The sequence below is a fragment of the Prinia subflava genome, chromosome 6, assembly GCF_021018805.1.
Source record: "Prinia subflava isolate CZ2003 ecotype Zambia chromosome 6, Cam_Psub_1.2, whole genome shotgun sequence".
NCBI lineage: Eukaryota > Metazoa > Chordata > Aves > Passeriformes > Cisticolidae > Prinia > Prinia subflava.
The window spans coordinates 24,545,632-24,565,306 of record NC_086252.1 but is presented as its reverse complement, the minus strand read 5'-3'; the positions used below and the strand labels follow the sequence as shown (position 1 = coordinate 24,565,306).

General features: G+C 42.3%; 1 long non-coding RNA gene across 1 annotated transcript in view; it reads left to right on the top strand.

Moving 5' to 3' along the window:
- Nucleotides 1-19,452, top strand: part of LOC134551848 (uncharacterized) — a 54,409-nt gene extending 34,957 nt beyond the window's left edge. The window contains exons 2-3 of the long non-coding RNA XR_010080707.1: nucleotides 18,590-18,710; nucleotides 19,282-19,452. This is a non-coding gene — a long non-coding RNA (uncharacterized LOC134551848). The remainder of the gene's footprint in view (nucleotides 1-18,589; nucleotides 18,711-19,281) is intronic.
- Nucleotides 19,453-19,675: the final 223 nt, after the last annotated feature.

Here is a 19,675-nt window from a genome sequence, read left to right as displayed (position 1 = left end):
GACCTCAGCTCTGATGCTATGTTCTTTCCTTATTTTCCTCTAGCATTGCTGGGTCTATTTAAGATGGGTATGACGTGACCATCAATGAGGAAAGACAGGCTCTCTAAGAGGGTAAAATGCTTTCTTTCTTTCTACAATAGGATTGTGAAGCTCTTTCCACTGCCGTAATCCTTGGCTGTTGCCTTAAAAATGCTTGTGTTACAAATATTATTGCTCGTTTGGTGCTAGTTGCATTACGCAGGCCTAAATGCCTCAAGGCAATCTATGTATCTTTCTGTGGGTTTGGATTTTCAGGATTTTTTTTTTTTACAAATAGCTACATGGAACTACACTGGTAAGCAGAGAGTACAGAAAAGCAAAGACCTATCTGCATGTGGCTGCTAGAAATGTTCTGCTTTCACAGTCTAAACCCAATATTTTTATTAAATACAAAGGGAGAAAATAGTAGTCTGCCTACCTAGACTTCCCCAGCAATTCTGCTATTTCTTTACTTTTATTTGTTATCCATTTCTTAGAAACTGGACTCTGAATTGCACTTTTGAGCAGTTGCTGGTCCTGGTATTTCCTTACTGAAGATCAGGACAGTTCCATCACCTTCCCTGCAGGCTGCAGTGCAGCAGGCCAGGAAGTTCACTGCTCCTGAGGGTCAATTTTGATAGGACCAGAGGCAAGCATAGAGCACTGCCTGCTGCAGGTTTTAGTGGGGCTCCAACAGAGCAAACAAGGATAGTGCCAAATGAATCATGTTCTAGGCTTTTCCTTTGCCTTCCCCACCCCTCTGGGTGACACAAACCATTTTTTATGATGCACATCAGCAGAACTGGATATTTTTTCTAGGACTTTAAACAGATTTCTGGAATCTGATCTTCAGAAACGTTTACTCTGCCAAGTCCCCTCCCAGATCTGGTACATTTTCTTAAGTGGTACTTTGCTTTCCTGTTGTGGGATTCAGCCTGGAGATGCAGGGACTGTAAATGGGGATTTCCTAATCTCAGCCTGTCCAGTTACATCCAGCAGAATGGAGCTTTCAGGAAGTTCCTCTCCAGCTGTTATAACATACCTACACCATACTGACCTGCCACACTGTTGTTTCCTGTTGAGATATAACTGGCCAGCTGATGAGGGGGGCTTTAGAATGGGAGCAGTGAGCAGAGTAGTGCACCTCTGACACTGTTTAGTCTGGATTCCTTTGGTATTGGGGTTTGCCTGTTTTTGGTTAGGCACCAGGCCCTTAGTTACAGAAGCTTCACATCTGATTGCCCACGCACACAGGAATCCTAGGCCTGCTGCTCAGCTCCTGACCCCTTTTCCAGGTCCCAGTGACTTCCATTCCCTGTTCCAAGACTTTGCAATTCTGTGCTTGTACGAGGCATTGCTTCCCTGAGCTGCAGCATCAGAGGCACAGCCTCTGCATGTGCAGCTTTCTGGTCTTGGAGGTAGCTTTGGCCCCTTCCCCTAATTGCCCCAAATACTGCTCTTTAAGTAGTGGTAAGCTGGGAAAAGTGCCAAGGGCGGGGACAGCTGCAAAATGGCAATTCTGACCAGATGCAAACCCAAGATTCAAGTCTCTAGAGCCTCTGTGCCAAGCTCCTTCCACCTGATTGTGCTGAATATGCCTGAAGGGAGCTGTCAATAGGCTGGAGTGCATTTAGTGCTTGATGTGTATGATACAGTTAACACAAACGAGCATCTCCCTGTTTAGTTTCCTCTATACAACTCTTATTTCTTCTCTCTGCTTTTCTCTCCCTCTTGCTCTTTTTGTTTGTTTGTTTCATGATCTCTGCCAAAAATACATTGATTTACTTGTAACAAATCATGCCAGGATCAGAACAGATATATCTGAATTTATGGTCCAATTTTCAAACAGAGTAATTTCCTGCTATTTTCCTGCCTCCTGAGTCAGAACAGTATATTTCTACATAACACCAGGCTTGGACAATTCCTATTTAGAGATGAAGCCATTCCAAACCAGAGCCAGAATGCCTTTCAAAGGCCAAGTCTTTCAGCTCTTATTCAGGATTTTAATTGTAATGGTCCAGACACGTGTTTTCTCACGGCCTGTACATTACAGCTCTGATGGTGCTCTTGATTGCATTTCAGAGATGCAGAAAGAGTGACGGAGGTTACTTTGCAGTGCTTTTCAGAGGTGGTGTTGGGATGAGTTTGAATTATTTGTTTATGAGATTAGTTTATACAGCGCTGCTGCAGAGCTGGTAACAATTTTCATTATGTGCTAGCTGGCTGTAGAGCATCTTCAAAAGGGATCTGCTCTATCTCAGGGCAGAAAGCAGCACAGGTATGAAAGGAACTCTAAATACTTTAAAAGGCGGCACACAAACAGACTTTGTCCTCCTTCTCAACAACCCACCTTGGCAGCAGCACTGGTTTGATAATCAGCAGCTTCTGTGCCTTGAGCCAGCCCCATATGGCTCAGTGACCCAGGGATGTAAGGCAGGAGGGAGGGCTTCTTCCAGTCAACACTTTGACTGCTTATTTTCAGTCTCAGAGGCCTGTATCATATCTGGAGTTTTCCCAGTCATGGGTTTTGGTTTTGGATTCACAGGGTGAGAGCATTATTTCTGGAGGGTTATTTTACCATCCAGAATTTCCAGTAGTGGACTGTGACATTCAAAATAAAAATAAAAATAAAACAAACAAAATTGTCATCCTTCCTGCAAAGCATCATATGTCCTTAGGGATACAAGAAAAAGAACCACAAAAACAGTCACCAACAAAAACCTATCATCATTAACTTCACAAAATTCCACAGGAACAGGCAATACCGCAGCCTGACGTTCTAGGTGAGCATGAAGTAAATGTAGTCTTGAAGACATATATGTTAAGATGCTGAGTTCCTCATTCAATGAAAGCCCTGAAATCCTCCCAAACAGTAAGCCCCAATTTCCTCATTGGAAGAAAACACATTAAGGGACACTCACAATCTAATATGTTCAGTGCTGACCCAGATCAAACTGTGGCATTGTGTGTAATCCCTGATGAAAGGCAAAGTAAAGAGCTACCTGGAGGACCTGCAAGGCACTAGATATGAGACATCCTCCCAAAGAAAGTTCAGCTAAGGGAAGGCCCCAGATCCATGCCACATGATAAGATAGGAAAGAAGGAATTAACTTGTTCAAAAGGAGGGGATGGTATAGGATGGGGAGGAAACTCAGCCTGTCTATACTCTTTCCTCAATTAGAGCAAGAGGTGGCTCTCCCACAATCTTTTATTTTACTTAGGGTCTTTTATGAAGTCTTCCAGATGTTTCTGTATCTCTTTCCTTGCTGTTTCCTTTCCAGGAGTGGTGATCTGCAGCTTTCAGGGAAGCACCCTCTTGGTCATCAGCTCTTGACAGCAGGCTGGCTGAGGACTTTTGGATTTTCCCACTGACCTCATTTCTCAAGGTTGCATTTTCCTGATGGCTTCAGGCTTGCTCTTAAAATAACTTTACCTTGCAGTGATTCACCCACATCTAAGGGTTGGGTTTCCTGCCCTCTTCTGAGCCTGGGTGTGTTTTGGTTGCTCCTCACTGATCACTACTCTGTTTGCCCCCAGGAGGGTCTTGACCATGTGCTGATCTTTTTTTTTTGTGCTCTACTCATATTGAAATGTATTTCCCACCCAATATCTGTCAACAAGGGGAAAGAGCTGAGGATATCATGACAAGCTTTGACTTGAAAGGCTTAGTATTAGGTGCTTATGTATTTTCCAAAAACAGGTACAGCTCTGCATTGCCATGGTGACATAGCCCTTCTTAATTCTCCTAAGCAAAGGAAATTAGGGGACCTATTGGCCAGAGAAGGAAAGCATGGACCCAGGGGCCTGGGAGATGACACATACTTCTTCATGAGTTTGGAAACCTACTTAGTCCAGGGAGAGAAAGCATCATTCAAAAATTGCTAGCTACAGACATCCAAGAGCAGGATTTAAATTTGCTGAGGAAAAGAAAGAAAAAAAAAGTTTTAATCAATCCAACAAACACCAGTCTTCTGTGGCTGGTTGAGTTTTGTTCTGTGTGGTTATTTCCCACCTATATTCGGGTTTCTAAGCAAAAAAGAAAGACCTGCCTCTTTTTTACCAACCATGTAGGTACAGAACAAGGCTAAAATTCAGTAATCAGTGGATTTTAAACCAGACTCCCACCCCCTTCAGAAAAAAAAAAAAAAAAATCCACCTCCCTTGCAGGCAGATTAGAGGATGAGCCTATTTTATTTTTCTTACACCCTGACATTGGCTGGCTTCAAACACCTTGTCCAGTATTGTAAAGTTACAAGATGTAATGTCACCACATATCCTGAATTTAAGCTTTGGTGGGAAACAAAGGATCTATGTCATTCTATTGGGGAATTCACCAGTATTCCTGCCAGCTCATCATCTTCCTAATGTTGCCAAGTAGTAAGTGATTAATTGCCATGAGACAGACAAGAAAAAAAAATCATAAGATACAACAGAAAAAGAAACACTTTGGAAATGAGCTTATAAAATATATGTTTGCTCACACTTTGATATTTGAATCTTTTTGTTCACCTCATCAGACTTTTGACAAATGTTCTGATGTTTGTGTGCATACCTAGTTTATAAGGAAAAGAAAACAGAGACTATCTGGTAACAGTGAGGAATTCAGGGGCTGAAGATTTAAGGAAAGCAGCAGCTATCACAGGAATTGACAACCATAATTTCCTTCAAAACAGAAATACCTAAACTGTGGGTCATGGCTGGTGTCTAAAGCCAATTCACCAGGTTCATGTTTCCAGCTGAGGTTGACTTAAGAAAGTATGAAAAATCACAGGAACTGATATCAGCTGGTGGTCCCAAATCACTTGTTGATACCGAGCTGGGAGCTGCATATGGCACTAGAGGGATCATTACCATGACTTTAGCATCATCCCTCCTTCCCTCCAATGACACAGCCTGAGTGCACTGCCAGACTAAAGCTGGGAAAAGCTAGAGAGAACATGCATGGGCAGGAGGGTTTGCTTGGCCCTGCATAATTCTGTGTTAGCTCCTTCTTAAAAATATTCCTCAGAAGCAATTTTATCTGCCAAGTTTTAGCATGGCATGAAATATGTCCAGCCACATAACCCTCCACCTCATTCCAAAAATGGAGAGGGACTAAGAAAAGACCAACTCAGGTTTAGCTATTGCAACACAGAGGTCCTAAATGTCAGTCAGCCAGGAGCAGACTGTGATTTTACCATAAAGTTTCAGCTGCAGAGATCCCTCCTGTGCTGAGAAATGGGAAGGATGTATGTGGGAAGGGAAAAGAAAGGAGAACAGCTAATGTGGAGGGCAAAGGGGGTGACAGCATGGGAAAAGAAGGATGCTGGAGGAGGATGGAGAGAAGTGAAGCCTTTCAACTCCTCACCAGCAGTGGCACCTGTCCCAATCTTGGACTCACTTGTGTTTCAGTGGCTTGTCTTACTGCCATGGCTTTGGGAAAAAGAGCCTGTTTACAGGAAACAAGCTGGCTGTGCTTCCCACAGCCTTGCTGGGCTGGGGTGGAGGCAGAAGCTGACTCTTTTTGCTGCTGAGAAAGCTCCAGCTTCTAGGGGTGTGTGAATGCTGCAACTCACTTCTTCCCAACCCTACCTCCTTCCCTCAGTGCTGACACTTCCCCACCCCAGCCTCAGCCACATGGGTGTTTGCAGGGTCTGTGGTTCCTGAAAGGGCTGAAGGATCCCTGGAAGCTGCTGGGCCAATGTTGTGGCTCAATCCGTGGGGACATATCCCTGCCTGGTTTTACCATCCCTTGCATCCTTAGGCTTCACTGAAGATGTTTAATAAACAGATTTCCTGTAATAGATGGCAGCAATGACAAGAAAAATAAGATGTTGCACCACATCTTGGCAGGAGTGGCTGAGAAGGACAATTCAGGCAGCTGTCTGTCCTGTCCCAGATCTCTCCCTCTGTTCCCATGCACACTTGCTTAAGGGTCATGCTGAGGGCTGAAGGAAAAGCTGTGCACTGTCTTCTTTAGCAGCAGGCACAGAGGTTATCATTCCAGTCCTGAAAACCAAGGCTGCAAATGGGGAGAAGTCTCCCCTTCTTTGACATATTTTGGTAGAAATGGGTATTTAAAATACATCATATTTGTTCTGTTGGCCTCTTCCCTACCTCCCTCGCAGCTTGTAAAACTCCCGCTGTCTCCCTTCCTTTTCAGGCAAATGCTTGGCTTGTTTCTCCCAGCACTCTGCATTCCCGTCACCCTGTCCCTGCGGCTACTAACCCACCTCCTAAAGCTTAAAGAGGAGCTTGTGGGCCAGCTCCTGTCCCGGTCCTGGCTGTGGCTGTTGCTTGACTTGTATACAGCAGTATGTGTTGGACGGAGCTCCTGCTCCTGATGAACAGAGGGTGCCAAACCGCATGAATCTGGGGTTTGGCAAAGCCCGGCTGCTTTCAGCCGGAGAGGCAGGGAACGCCGGGGGCAGCAGCCCCAGCACAGTGGGTTTGTCACTAGCAAGGAGGGGCTGGTCCTGGAAAAAGGGAGATGTCCCAGTTAGTCATCACCCACCCGCTGGTAGCTGGGAGGCACTCTCGTAGCATCTGCTGCTCAGCAAGGCACAGACAGGGTCAGCAGTGGTGAGGGCTGATCCCTGAAGAGCAAAGGGCCACTGCTCCAACCCAGCCACGCATTCTCCTCTCCCCACAAGCCATGGGGCTGCTGCCAAGAGTCAGCAGTCAATAAGCCTAATGCTGTCATGATGTTTATTCAGTGCATGTTTAAAGACATGGGGAATGGCGGTAGCATGCGCACTGCAGTATGTGGCTGTGCAAAAGGTGTGGGACACTGGCAGGAGCAAAAGGGTGTCTGGGATGACAATCCGTACCTGCTTTTTGCATGGTGTGCCATAGCTCCACACTCCAGGTATTTCCAAGAGTTTCAGGTTTATTATCAAACAAAAGACATTGAAAGCAGATTGGATTTACTTAAAAATACACAAAATGTATGTATGTATATGCAAAAAGAGCTTTCCCCTTTCCAAAAGTGAAGGATGACAAAAAGGGATCAAAAAGCTTCTAAGGTAGTAGACAAGTATATTCAACAGGCAAGAGGTACATGAATAGGATGTTGTTTTTCACAAGCTGCTGTTGTGTTTCTCACTTGTATCTCCCAAATACACTCTGGAAACATCTTTCTGAGGAAATGTAGTATTGAGAAAGCTTTGGGTAAGAGTTCATAGAGACAAAGCAAATGGACTCTTTCGGAATTTACCTTCAGTGAGGATTAACAGAAACTGACTTAGGAAACCAGCTGCCTGTCTTGGATTTCTGGCCCACTTCTACTTCAGCTGTCCATAGATAAGGTCTCCAGAACAGAGATATCTCTGTGATAACTGCAACAATACTAATAACAGCCAAAAATTATCTAATTGGAAGTTCAAATGACAGCCTGGAGAATAGCTATACAAGTTTTGACCTCATGTCATGTATTTACCCTGATGGGAAAAAAGTGGAAAACAAAAGTCATGAGACAAAAGGAGTGTGGACCTCATCACTAGAGCCCAACACTTGCAGCTTGCCTGGGGATTACACTTGTGCATTGAACTGTACAGGTTGCAGATGCCTGCCAATGTCTGTCTCTGCTTCCCCTTCACCTCCATTTCACAAAAGAAGGTCTACAGTACTTTCTTTTATTTGAAGACCTTTAAAAATCACACAGAATATTCCACGGCTGCAGACCTAAGCCATCCTTCCCTTGGGAAACTACTAGGTAGTTTGTATGTAACCCTGGCAAGACACATTTTCCTACAGTCTCCTAACTTTGACCCTTTCATATATCCTTTTATTGCCCACAAGAAAAACAGACTCATAAAATGCAACTCATTAAATGCCCACGCATTGTGAGACACTACTACTAAGCCTCTGCTGTTAAGGCTTTCAAATTTCACATGGTATTAAAAAGTTTACAGGACACTTGGTCCTCTTTAATATTTCAAAACAACCTTTTGGGTCATTTGTGCTATAAACTAGCAGTGAAAGTGAACCAAAGAAACCCAGATTTTATTGTAATCCATGTTACTAGGAGTTGTACTTTAACACTTCAAGACTTGGCCCGAAGGTAAAGAAGCAGTAGCTTTTACAGACTTTTTTTCCAGCAGAGAGAGAGGTTGGCAAGGTACAGAATGAAATAATCCAAAGAATGCCACCCCAAACACACTGAATCCCATGGAGAATTTGATGCAGATTGCTTAGAAATCTCATGTCATTTTTTCTGCCAAAGTGCAGATCAGGCAAAGTGAGGGAAAAGTCCTTCTAATTTAGTCCTAAGGATCCCATTTTGAGGCAGTTTAGCAGTATCAAAAGAGACAACATTTTCCTTTTCTGTTCTAAAAAAGTGGAGGCAGGCACTACAAATCTCCTCTCCACACAACAACATGCATCTGGGGGATCACAGATTTATCTGAATCTCATGTAGTCCAGGGCTTTTCTGCAAAGACTCTTCAAAAGCTTTATTTGTATGATCAAGGACATGTAATGTTATCATAGCTGAGAAAAGAACTTCCAAACAGATACAATCTAGCAGTGTAATCCGAAAACCTGTGGGTTTTTTCACTTCATCAGCTGATTTCAGTGCCTTCCCAACTCAATTTTGTGTGGGCAAGAAAATGGTGAAAACAGTTCTAAGACATTTGTGAGGGACTTGCCTCATGTAAGTGTGAGATTTGAAAAATCTCTTGAAAGCCACCGTTAGAGACCTTCAGGGAAGAAGATAATTCCTACCCACTAGCTCTTCGATATGGAGTTTTGTGATCATAGGAAGGCTTAGTCAAGAAAGGTAAGCAGAAAAATTGATTGACGTGAGGAAGAAAGGGGTAGTGCAAGAAGAGTTTTTGCATCACCACTAGGTGCTGGAGATCTGAAACCTGCGCAAAGTGACCACATGTGGATCCTTTCTTCATTCAGTGTCATTACTTGAAAAGCAGGGCTTTACTTGGTGGCTGTGTCAAAACAGGTGTTAAGCAGCTTGATGCCTCAAATGCTGTGATATCTCAGGTCATCAAAGGCTGCTGAGAAATCCCTGCCCAAGGCTCTGGGGGCGTGTCAGCTCACAGCCATCGGCTCCTGTCCACGACAGAGGATGTACAGCTGAAGGTGCACATAACATCCACATTCCTGGGTGTGGTCCTGGATCGATTTGGGACCACACATCCAAGCAGGTGGGAGACAGGCTGTGGTGTAAATGGTGGTGTGCATGCCTCCAATTGTCCAAGCTTGTGACATAAGACCAGTAGTGAAAATACTACACTGTTTATAAACATGAGGAACTTGGTGACCCAAGTCAATGATCTGTCTGAATGTACCAACCATTCATATTCTGTCCAGCACATACCTAATGAAACTGTATAACTCTGAAACAAACAAGGCCTTAAATCCTCCTGCTTCATAATTAAAAAAAAAATCTTGATAGAGTGTTAATAATATTTGTTGCATTATATTGCTGAACAAAACAGAAAATGGGATCTTCTACTGCCCTCATGTCCATAGAGTTCAGGGTTGCTAAATTAACTAGGTTTCTGCATTTTATTAGTATTAGTTAAGCATGTGTAATATGATCCAAAAGACACAATGCAGTTCCCGACCTCAGATTCCATTTTAAAAATTGGACAGCAAATGACAACGAGCTCAGAGAAGATCAGAAGAAGTAAAGTCTGCTTTAGGAGTGGAAGGATTTATGCTGTAGCCTGGCATTTTATTGTCTGTGTTCAGCTCTGCTGGGAGTTTGTCATTGTTTTGTGCCAATGCCACAGAGCCTGTGCTAGTCCCAGAAGAATTTTGATAGGGAAATATATGGGAACTTGACACTCTGAGACAAGGAGGTTGATACTTGGCTGTAGAGAAGGAAAAGATCAAGGAACTGGAAAGAAAAAAAGGAAAGTGGCAAGTGGGAAATCTTTGCTTAGGGTTGCAGCAATTCCCAAACTTGAAACAAATGATGGCAGTTTTCCCCTAATTTCCACTGGCAGCACCTCAGAAGGGTTTTGCCTTTTTGGCATGAGGGATAGGTCTCAAGTAGAGTCTTTATTTCATAGCCCACTTCATTTGCTCACTGCTACCACAGAGCACCAGAAAAACTTTTAGGTTGTGTTTTCTTCCTAGAGCGCCCAGTGGTTATAACATCTGGGAACAGCTGGCCTAATCAAAACATTTGGACTATTTTTAAGAAATTCTTGTGATGTAAAGGAGACCGATGATCAGGGTTAAATCAGTGTACCTGTAGCTATTGCCATTTTTTAATAGAAGAAGGAAAAGTGTAGTGTGATAGTTCAAAGGCTGGAAGTCAGGTGTAAGCCAAAAATTGGTACCTTAAAATCTTTACTCCTGGTGCTGCATTTTAAGCACAAAACTGTCCTTCAGAAAAGGTACTAAAGATCAATGCCTTTGTTATCCTTTTGAAACACTCACATGTTGGGACCCTCTCTTTGTGGTCAGGTATGATGAATAACTTCAGGGGTGGCAAATACCCCTATGCTGTATCACAGTCTGGACCTATGTGCCAAGCACCCCTGCCCCACAGGAGGTGATGGCTCACATTCACACATTTAGTGTCTTTCTCTTTGTGCTATAAAAAAAACAACACAAAAGCACACTGAACAAAGGCATTAAAAATCAGAGACTCAGGGTTCAATGGAATAATTCAGCAACAGCATAGAGAAAAGATAGTTTCAGGTGACACCCATGCAGGACAGGTTCTCAAACTTGAAAGTACAAGGCTTACTCAGGGATGAGCCCAAAAATATACATGGGGAATACGATATGGAAGCAGCTATTCTACAAGAAAGTGTGAGAACCTTTCCCTGAGGAACCCTTACCCCAGATCCACATGAGCACAAAGGAGAAAATTTAGGCCTGGAGGTGTTGCCAGAAGAGTAACATACCTTATGTAAAGCACATTACAAAAGCAAATGCTGAGTGAGCAAGAATCTCTCTCTAGTAGCAGTGGGAACCCCCTCCTGATTTATTTTGTGAAGTATCTTTCATATCTTCTGCCAAAGACTTTAGGCGACATCAAGTTTTGCAAGGAGGCGAGTAATAATAGAGCCAAAACTTGGTTCAGACTGCCAATAAGGAGTCACTGTAGCCTGGAACAGTGAAAGGTCATCCACAAAGACATGAACACACATTTTTTTGCCCCAGATTCTGGACCAAGTGTTCTAAGGAAGAAGCAAACAGCTGGTCTGGGTCCAAAGCATGGGGAGATCTTGTAATTAATCTTTTTGTAATTCTTTTCCCACCCTAAATCTTCCACATTTCCTGCCTCACTTAACTCTTTCCAAAGTATCCTCCTGCAATGTCACGGTTACTGAGGCTTGATGCAGAGCAGATACAGGCCAGATGGCCCCCTGAATGCCACCCTTAGGCACCTCTTATGGGTGACTGCTTTTTGGTGTCACAACTGCCACTTTCCAAGAGTGCTTTAAAGCTTGGTCTGAAAAATTAATCTTCCCCTTGAGCTTCAATAATTGTCTGACAGTAATTTTTTTTTTCACCTTTGCTGGGCAGTTGAATACCAACTTCTTACACAGCTGCACATTTTTAGGAACAGGTTCAACAAGATGGTACAATAAAGTTCACCAGCGAGCAGCCGTACGCAAAAACCTGTCTCCAGGGGTACCCAGCAGGCATTCTGTGAATCACAGAGTGTTTTGAATTAAAAGAAGTGTAAACACTTTTCCAAGTTTAGAATTTAATCTCATTTGCTTTCCTTTGTAGCAATGAAGTTGGAGTTTCAGTTAATTTTCTCACCTTCTCTGTGCCTCTGTCTTTTCCCAGCTGTAGCTGGGACATTTGCAAAGAAGATACAACACAGCATCCCCCACACCACAGCATGGATGGCTGCCTCATGCTTCTCAGGTTAGGAGCTCTGCTAGTACTGTAGAAGGAAAAGAAGGAAGGAAAGGAAAGAAGGAAAGAAGGAAAGAAGGAAAGAAAGAAAGAAGGAAAGAAGGAAAGAAGGAAAGAAGGAAAGAAGGAAAGAAGGAAGGAAGGAAAGAAGGAAAGAAGGAAAGAAGGAAGGAATGAATGAATGAATGAATGAAGGAAGGAAGGAAGGAAGGAAGGAAGGAAGGAAGGAAGGAAGTTAGGAAGGAAGTTAGGAAGTTAGGAAGTTAGGAAGTTAGGAAGGAAAGAAGAAAGAAAGAAAGAAAGAAAGAAAGAAAGAAAGAAAGAAAGAAAGAAAGAAAGAAAGAAAGAAAGAAAGAAAGAAAGAAAGAAAGAAAGAAAGAAAGAAAGAAAGAAAGAAAGAAAGAAAGAAAGAAAGAAAGAAAGAAAGAAAGAAAGAAAGAAAGAAAGAAAGAAAGAAAGAAAGAAAGAAAGAAAGAAAGAAAGAAAGAAAGAAAGAAAGAAAGAAAGAAAGAAAGAAAGAAAGAAAGAAAGAAAGAAAGAAAAAACAAGCCTGTTTTGGTTTGAACTGTAACCACACCTGTGCCTCCCCAAAGGCAGCGAGCCACACAGCCAGAGGTGCTGCAGGCTCCTCTCTTCAAAGTTTGTCCCTTTCTGTGGTTTTGGGCAATTTAAACCTTTTCCAAATCCAGAAGTACTTGCAGTGCTGGAACTGGAAAACTCAGAAGATGTGAACTGAAGCACACCATGGCTGTGCTTAGCAAGCTCAAGACCAGCTGCTTTTATATCTCCACAGAGCTGAGCTCTTTACAGCTAGGAATTGGGAGAAGTGACCAGTTCCTGCTGTCCAGGAGTGACCATCACCTGGTGCCTCCACATCAGTGGTGTAAAGAGGGAGAGTACTACTCCAACTTTCCCTTCTTCCTATCCCATGGCTCTTTGAGAGCAAACTATTTATAAGCAGTCAACTTCACATTTTTTGATGTATATGTGTCAGTTTCTAAAGCATTTGTCTCTACCTTGTGTCCATTGAGATTAACATCTGGACTAAATCAGACTGAACCTAGATGCAAGAGGTCAAGAATTTCTCAAATAATCCTTTTATTGCGCAAGGTGAAGCTGTTTGTTTAGAGCAAGTACTGTCTCTTCTCTGAAGGAGATACAATTGGCCTTGTTGCAGTTGGATTGTTTCTGGGACGCACTTCAGATGTTCTTTGGCAAGGCAGATGCATGCTTTAAGCATGCTGGAGGAAGGATTGAGGACCCCCAGGCAACTGCAGGAGTGCATTCCACTGGAACAGAAGAGGAATAGAGGCAAAACCCCTCTGGGTTTTCCAGTCCTTGAAAAGAAGTGTTCTTCTCTGCAGTAAAAATGGAAACAGCAAAAAGTAAAAATTTTATCCTGGTAAATAAAACAGAGAGAAGGTGGAATCAGTGAAATGATGTTGTTGGAAGCACCTTGTAAAGCCATCTGTAGTATCCACCTTGTAAAGCCATCTGTAGTATCCAGCCTTTACAGGGAAGGTCAAAGGCTTGATCTTTTTTACTACCTGTGTTTCTACTTGCCAAATCTCATCTTAGTGACAGGTTTTTTAAGGTGAGAGAAGGATCTGAAGTGATGGATGATATTCCCACCACCTCCAAAAAGCCAGGGGAAAAGTTCCAGGAAGGAAAGTATGGCAGTTTCTCCCAGAAGAGTGCAAAAAATTCTGTTTCCAAATTTCTATCTGCTCCTTCAGAGCAATTTTTTGGGTTTTTTTTCTTTTGTTGTTGCCTGCTGTTGATTTTTGTTATTTATTTGGTTTGGGTTTTTTCTGTTTGCCTCCAGTAAAGTATTTTCAGTGAACTTGATGCACAGGTAAAGTTGTGTAGTCAAGTGATGAGTGTCTTTCCTGAAGACACCAGCAGAAAAGAATCTTTTCTCTGCTTCTCATCTATCCTGTGCCAGCTTTGTAAGGAACAGCTCAGGCTCATATGTGCGTTCATTGTGGATTTGGTATCCTGCTTCACACGCCTACAACCAGAACCTGCTATCCTGGATCTCACACTGCTCCTCTGCTGTAGTGAAATAGTATTTGTAGTGTCCCATAAAACAAGCTTAAAATTGTTCTAGGAACTGAAATGGAGACTAGAATAAGTTAGGCCTCTCTTCATAACAAATCCAAAACAATCCAAGGCCTGCTTATCTTTGAGAAACTTCAGGTTCAAGTCAAAGACTGATAAAAATTCTTCCATTACCCTGTTGGACAAATCCAGGTAGCTTAGAGATGCTCAAGAAATGAGGTAACTTGGTTTTGGAAGCTAAATAAAGGTATGGTCTCTCAATAGTCAAGAGGTATGCGCTCTAGAGGTGATGCTGCAGAATTCTCTTCCTCATAATTTGGCAAATAGGTTTGTATAGCACTGAACAGTTAGACTAGCCTGTTGCCAAGCCCAGTAAATTCCTTTCTTGTAAGGATGGCACATTCCATAATGAATAGCTCAGATGCTCTGTTCAATGAGCCATTTGCAAAGTGCAGACTCTCTTTAAAGTAAAAGCTGCTACAGGAGTTGTTTCTGTCATAACTCTTCTGAGCTATAAATACACAGCAAATTATCAGTCAGGTGTTTTCTACATGGCTGCACAGTATTCCTAACTTTGCACACAGGCATGTCGTTTAACCCTTTCTTTTCTGCTCTCTGGCAATTCATAAAGCAGAAGGGAGGACCCACCGTGTTACTCAAATTCTTCAGTCAGCAGTGCTGGAATACGGAGGAGTGGCCCAGGATAGGACGTGGAAAAGGCTTCACTAAAAGAACCTTCTTCTGTCTGTTGATGGACGTTCTTGACATGTATCACCATGATGTAGAAGCTTGTGATGGTGAGTTTTAGGATTTCTCTTCACCATTTTGACATCTCCAAAAGTAGCAGAGGCCCCAAATGTAATATCTGATCTGATTCTGCTCTTTCTCTATGAGAAATCATGGAGTGCTCTCTGCACAGAACCTGTCTCTGTGATGGGTCTGAACAAATCTGCACCAAGGAAAGCAGAAGCACAACCATTGACAAGGGAAAATAAAAATCACCAGAATTGCAAATTCGTTTCTGAGGCTGGGGGGTCTTCATGTGATTCTGGAAGATAATTTTTAACTGAAAAAGAAAGGAGGAATCATTCTTCTTTTTAAAAACTATTAATAAAAATACAGCTTACAGTTGCACCATCTCACATTAAATTTAATTCTGAAGAAACAGAATGAAGATTTACTGGGTTGTACCTTGGTCTCCAAAGACAAACAATTTTGCTATATAAGATGGTGCATCTGATTGCAAAAAATTTGGTTTTGTTACCTTAAATTTTAATTTCTGGAGCCTTCAGATATTCAGCAAGGAAGATGGTCTGAAAATTTCAAAAGGTGTGTTTCAAGGACTGGTCACCAAAATCCAGACCTTAACACTGAAATAAAATTTTCTGACTCTTTCTAGCAATATTTATTAGAAAGATTGTCACTTTCCAAACAAAACCTGATGCTCCCAGGTGCATGTGGAAGGACTTGGTGTCCTTCTCCCATCTTCACTGGTCACTGCCAATAACCAGAAAGTAGGTATCGTTCTGGGAGGTGCTGCATTAGCCTTCCACCTTAAGAAAACCCTTCTGCACTGAAAACCCCTTTCATTGCTTTGTTAAGGTGATTTGCACTGGAGTGTTAAGAAGATCCATTCAGAGGGTCATGAATTTCACTCAAAGATCCTACACATGGCACAGATCTGACAGAAAGCTGACACAATGCACAGACTTGTACAAGAGCTGTGCAAATCCAGACTACAAAATCTCCAACAACTCTAAGAACCTCCAATAACATTTCACTTCAAGGACCCCATATGCCCCTCAAAGCATGGCACCCTAATCTCAGTTTGGCTATCAAATTCACCTGGTTGTGGTCCAGAGTTGGAAATTCAAAGCCCCAGGATGAGTGTATGTGGAAAAAGGCTTTCAGCCAACAAGTCTGGAAATCTGAAGTTATGTATTTTGAACCAGAAGTAGCCTGAGAGTTGAGGTATTTAATAACAATGACAAGACTCTGTGAATTTCTGGTTTGGATAAAAAACACGAATAATTTCAAACCCATATTCAGGTGTGAAATTTACTGTAGCAGGTTGTTGCCTCAGGTTGAGATTCCAGGTTTAGAGACAAACAATAGCCATTTTACTGTCAGAATCATTTTGAGCAAGGAGAACAAAACAACTAGGTCAGAAGGATTTTATTTCTCAACTTCAGATTAAATTAGAGCTGCTCCAAACCACATCGCCTTAGAAGCGACAGATACATTTGCTCCTGCGAGAAGCCCAGTGTGAGTCTTGGCAGAGAGAAAGGGCTTTTGCTGTGTCCATGCAAACATCTGCACGGGTTCCCTGGACCCTGAATGTGCAAGCAGTGGGGACCCAGCTGGTACTGAGAGCAGAGGGGGGGAGGGAAAATTAACATCCTCCTGGGCTGGAAGGCAAATTGGGTTGTGTGGCTCACAGCAGCTTCACATTGACAAGCAGCACTAGCTGGAGTCCCAGAGCCACCAGAGAGCTTGTTTTTCACAAGGTCATGCAAGGTTCACTCACATCCTTCTTGCCTGTTGATCCTGAAACTACCTTAGCCCTGTGCCTCTGTCGCTGTGTCTGTGCACATTTTCAATTGTTTAATAAGCAACTGTCATACTGTCATACAATAAGTACTGAGGTGGAGATGTTTTCACAGCTAGAAATGTATTTTCTGCTTAGGTTGTTCTCTTTTGGGTATGTCTAGTGTTGCTTATGTGATTTTTCTAGATGGAAGTTATCCACAACAGCTTCTTCAGGCTCAATCACAAATTTTGTCTCAGAAGGCTTCTTCACATCTGAAGTAAAATTCACACTTTGTAAATGACAGTATTAGTTTCCAGTATGCACCTCTAACAGTGTGCTCAGCTCCAAAAAGTCTTCCTTTTAGGTTAAGAAAGGAGATTTGTTTCCTGTAATCACAAAAGTTACCTGGAACCTGACCTTCTGTTTTGCTTTGGCTGGACTATTGAGGGAACTTGTCAAGTTTTTGCAAGGTATGGTAATGTCTATCAGCTGATGGGGTGCTGCTGGAGTCAGTAAATCTAATTACTGAGATCCTAAGGTGCTGATGACCATTCTCACTGCTGTCTTTTCTTGGCCGTAGTTGTGGGGGTTTATACAAATAGGGAAACTTTATTAAGAAGCCAGAGGAAGGAACAGGGATACCTTGTGGACCAGAACTAGACACATTCTGGATGAGGTGTTGTTTGATGTTCCTTTTGGTGCCAAAAAATATTGACTTGAACAATGCAAATGGGATGTTGTGAGACTGTATTAAAACCTGTCACTCACTGATCCTAAATAACCACAGCACATCTTCATCATCAGTGTTACTTGGAATTGTATCAAGGAGATTTTTTTTTCTCCCTCTTTTACTTTCTTTCGTTCCATTTTTTTGAAAACCCCAAGGTCAAACAAAACATCTGCTTAAAAATAAAGCTTTATCAAGAGAGATGGAGGACTAAAGGGCTTCCTATTTTTAGTAAGGGCAATCTAATCTAGGCAGAAGTTGTTCTGGGCCTCTCTCTGTTTTCCATGAAAGGTAGGGGCTCCTGGGATGGTTCCCAGGGTTTTCTGTGGCTTCTGTTTTCAGATGCAACCCAAGCCACTGAGTTTTATTGAGCAAGTATCCTGGAAAGTCCTGAGCAAAATGAGACACAGCTGATAGTCCTAGAATACCAGTACTTTTAGTAAGGTCCTGCAGCTGTATCTCTGGGTTGTGAATTCTCATAGGCTTTGAGCCAAGCTCTTTTCCCCAGTCCTCCCCCAGCTACTGATATGGTCCTTGACAGGGGAGAGCATCTGTCCAACTGAAAGCACAGAAAGTGATTAAGTGCTTGCTTAATCAGGGCCTTGTAACTCTTATATTTGACTCTTGGCTTAGTCAAAGCCAGCTATTTCAGTAAAGTTAATGTGGAATTGGATGGAAATGGTAATGAGACAGAACTTTTCACTTCTAGGTCATCACTTAACAATTTTTCAGGAAGGAAAACCCTATAAAATTATTGCTTGAAGGCAGTCAAGAGTGCATTTGAAATGTTGAAGCACAAATATCTTGGCTGGTCTGACTGCTTTGTATTGCCAGCGTTATGGGAATTTGCTTGTGAGTTTACTATGCTCAGACAAGAAAACTACTTTTGAAACACCCAACAGACAGCAGATATAAAGCCCTAAGATGGAAAAAAAAACCCCAACACAGTTCTTCTTTTGTAACCAGGAGAAAAAAGAATTCCTATCCCATTAGCCTGAGACTTTAAACTATATCCTGTACAGAATGAAAAATTCTAGAAGAGGTCACTAAGAAATCTATCTAGTTGGTTATGACCTGTAATGCCTGGAACTCTGGGATCTGTGCATTGCCTCTTTTAGGATGCTGAAGAAAGAAGGTAAATCATCTGATTGCTGGGAGGATTGAAAGTACTTTACATTAAAAAAAGAAGCTTTAGTGAGCAACTAAATTATCATCAGTGTGTTTGAACTTATTAAAAAACCCCAACAACAACAACAACAACAACAAACCCCAAATAAAGCCAGATTTCTGTGTAACCTGATGGTTTTATGCTTGGAAAGAAACACTCATTGAGCAGAATGAGATGTCTGGGAGTGGGGAAATAACTGAGAGCCAAGGCTGCAAACCATCCTTTTTATATTTTAATGCAAGAGTTAATCTCATCTAAGTTTGCAGGAAAATTTGCCATGCCTGGGTCATGTGGAAATCTGAAGCAGGCTTACCATCTCTTCAGTGCTCAGCAATGATCTGCATCCCCTGAAGTTTGGAGAGGAAATATACATAAAGCCTGTAAGTATTTATGAGAGCTATAAAAAAGAGCTTTGCGGTAGTTGACATGGGAAGTGATTAAAGTACCTTACAGGCAAGGATTGCAGAAAAGAGGCAGAAGTGATGCCAGAAGAGAATCTGGCAACAATCCCGAGGTAACGATAAGTGACTTTAAGAAGGAGGAGTTGTGGGAGGAAAAGCAAAAAAAAAAAAAAAGAAATTGAAGTAGATTGCAAGACTTTTGGCCTTGGGGACTGAGCTACAGAGACTGTTGATTGCTGGACTTGCAGTCACAGAAGGAAGGTGATGTCTCACCCTGCTTGTGACTCAGAAATTACTGGTCAAAGCCCACAAAACAGCAGTTCATCAAGATTAACTTGAATTTGAAAAGACTCCATTTCCCAGGCATCTCAGCTTTCTCCATCTGTGTTTACACAAATGGGTCTTGGGTCTCTCCAGGGCTTAGCAAAAAGCTGCTCTGCATAGAAACACACACATGGGCCATGTTGCCAAGGAAGATCTCTCTGAGTGACTTGTTTTCCCAGGCTGATTTTCTTTTTTCCTGTTTTTTCCTTGTTTTCCTATTTAACAGGTGCAGCATGTGTTCAGACCTGTCCTTAGCCATGACATGAGCATTTGCAGATGAAACGACAGATCAGAAAACCACGCAGTTATCATGATCAGTAATAAGTATAAAAGTCTACCTTGGGATGTCTGGGGTTTGGACTCTTCACGTCCCAAACTGTACAGAAATGGCTTCTGATCAGATGCCCTGCAAATGGGGAGGAGGAAATGTACAGGCAAGGAGAATGGTGTGCAGAAAGGGAGAGCAATAGAAACACATAGACAAAATTCAAAACTATTCAGGAAATAGTTGTGAGTAAAGGGTACATTTACTGAAATTGGACCATCTACAGGAGAGGAAAACAAGGGCTGAATTTATCAGACATACTGAACAAGTGCTTTAGACACTAAACTGGCCTAAG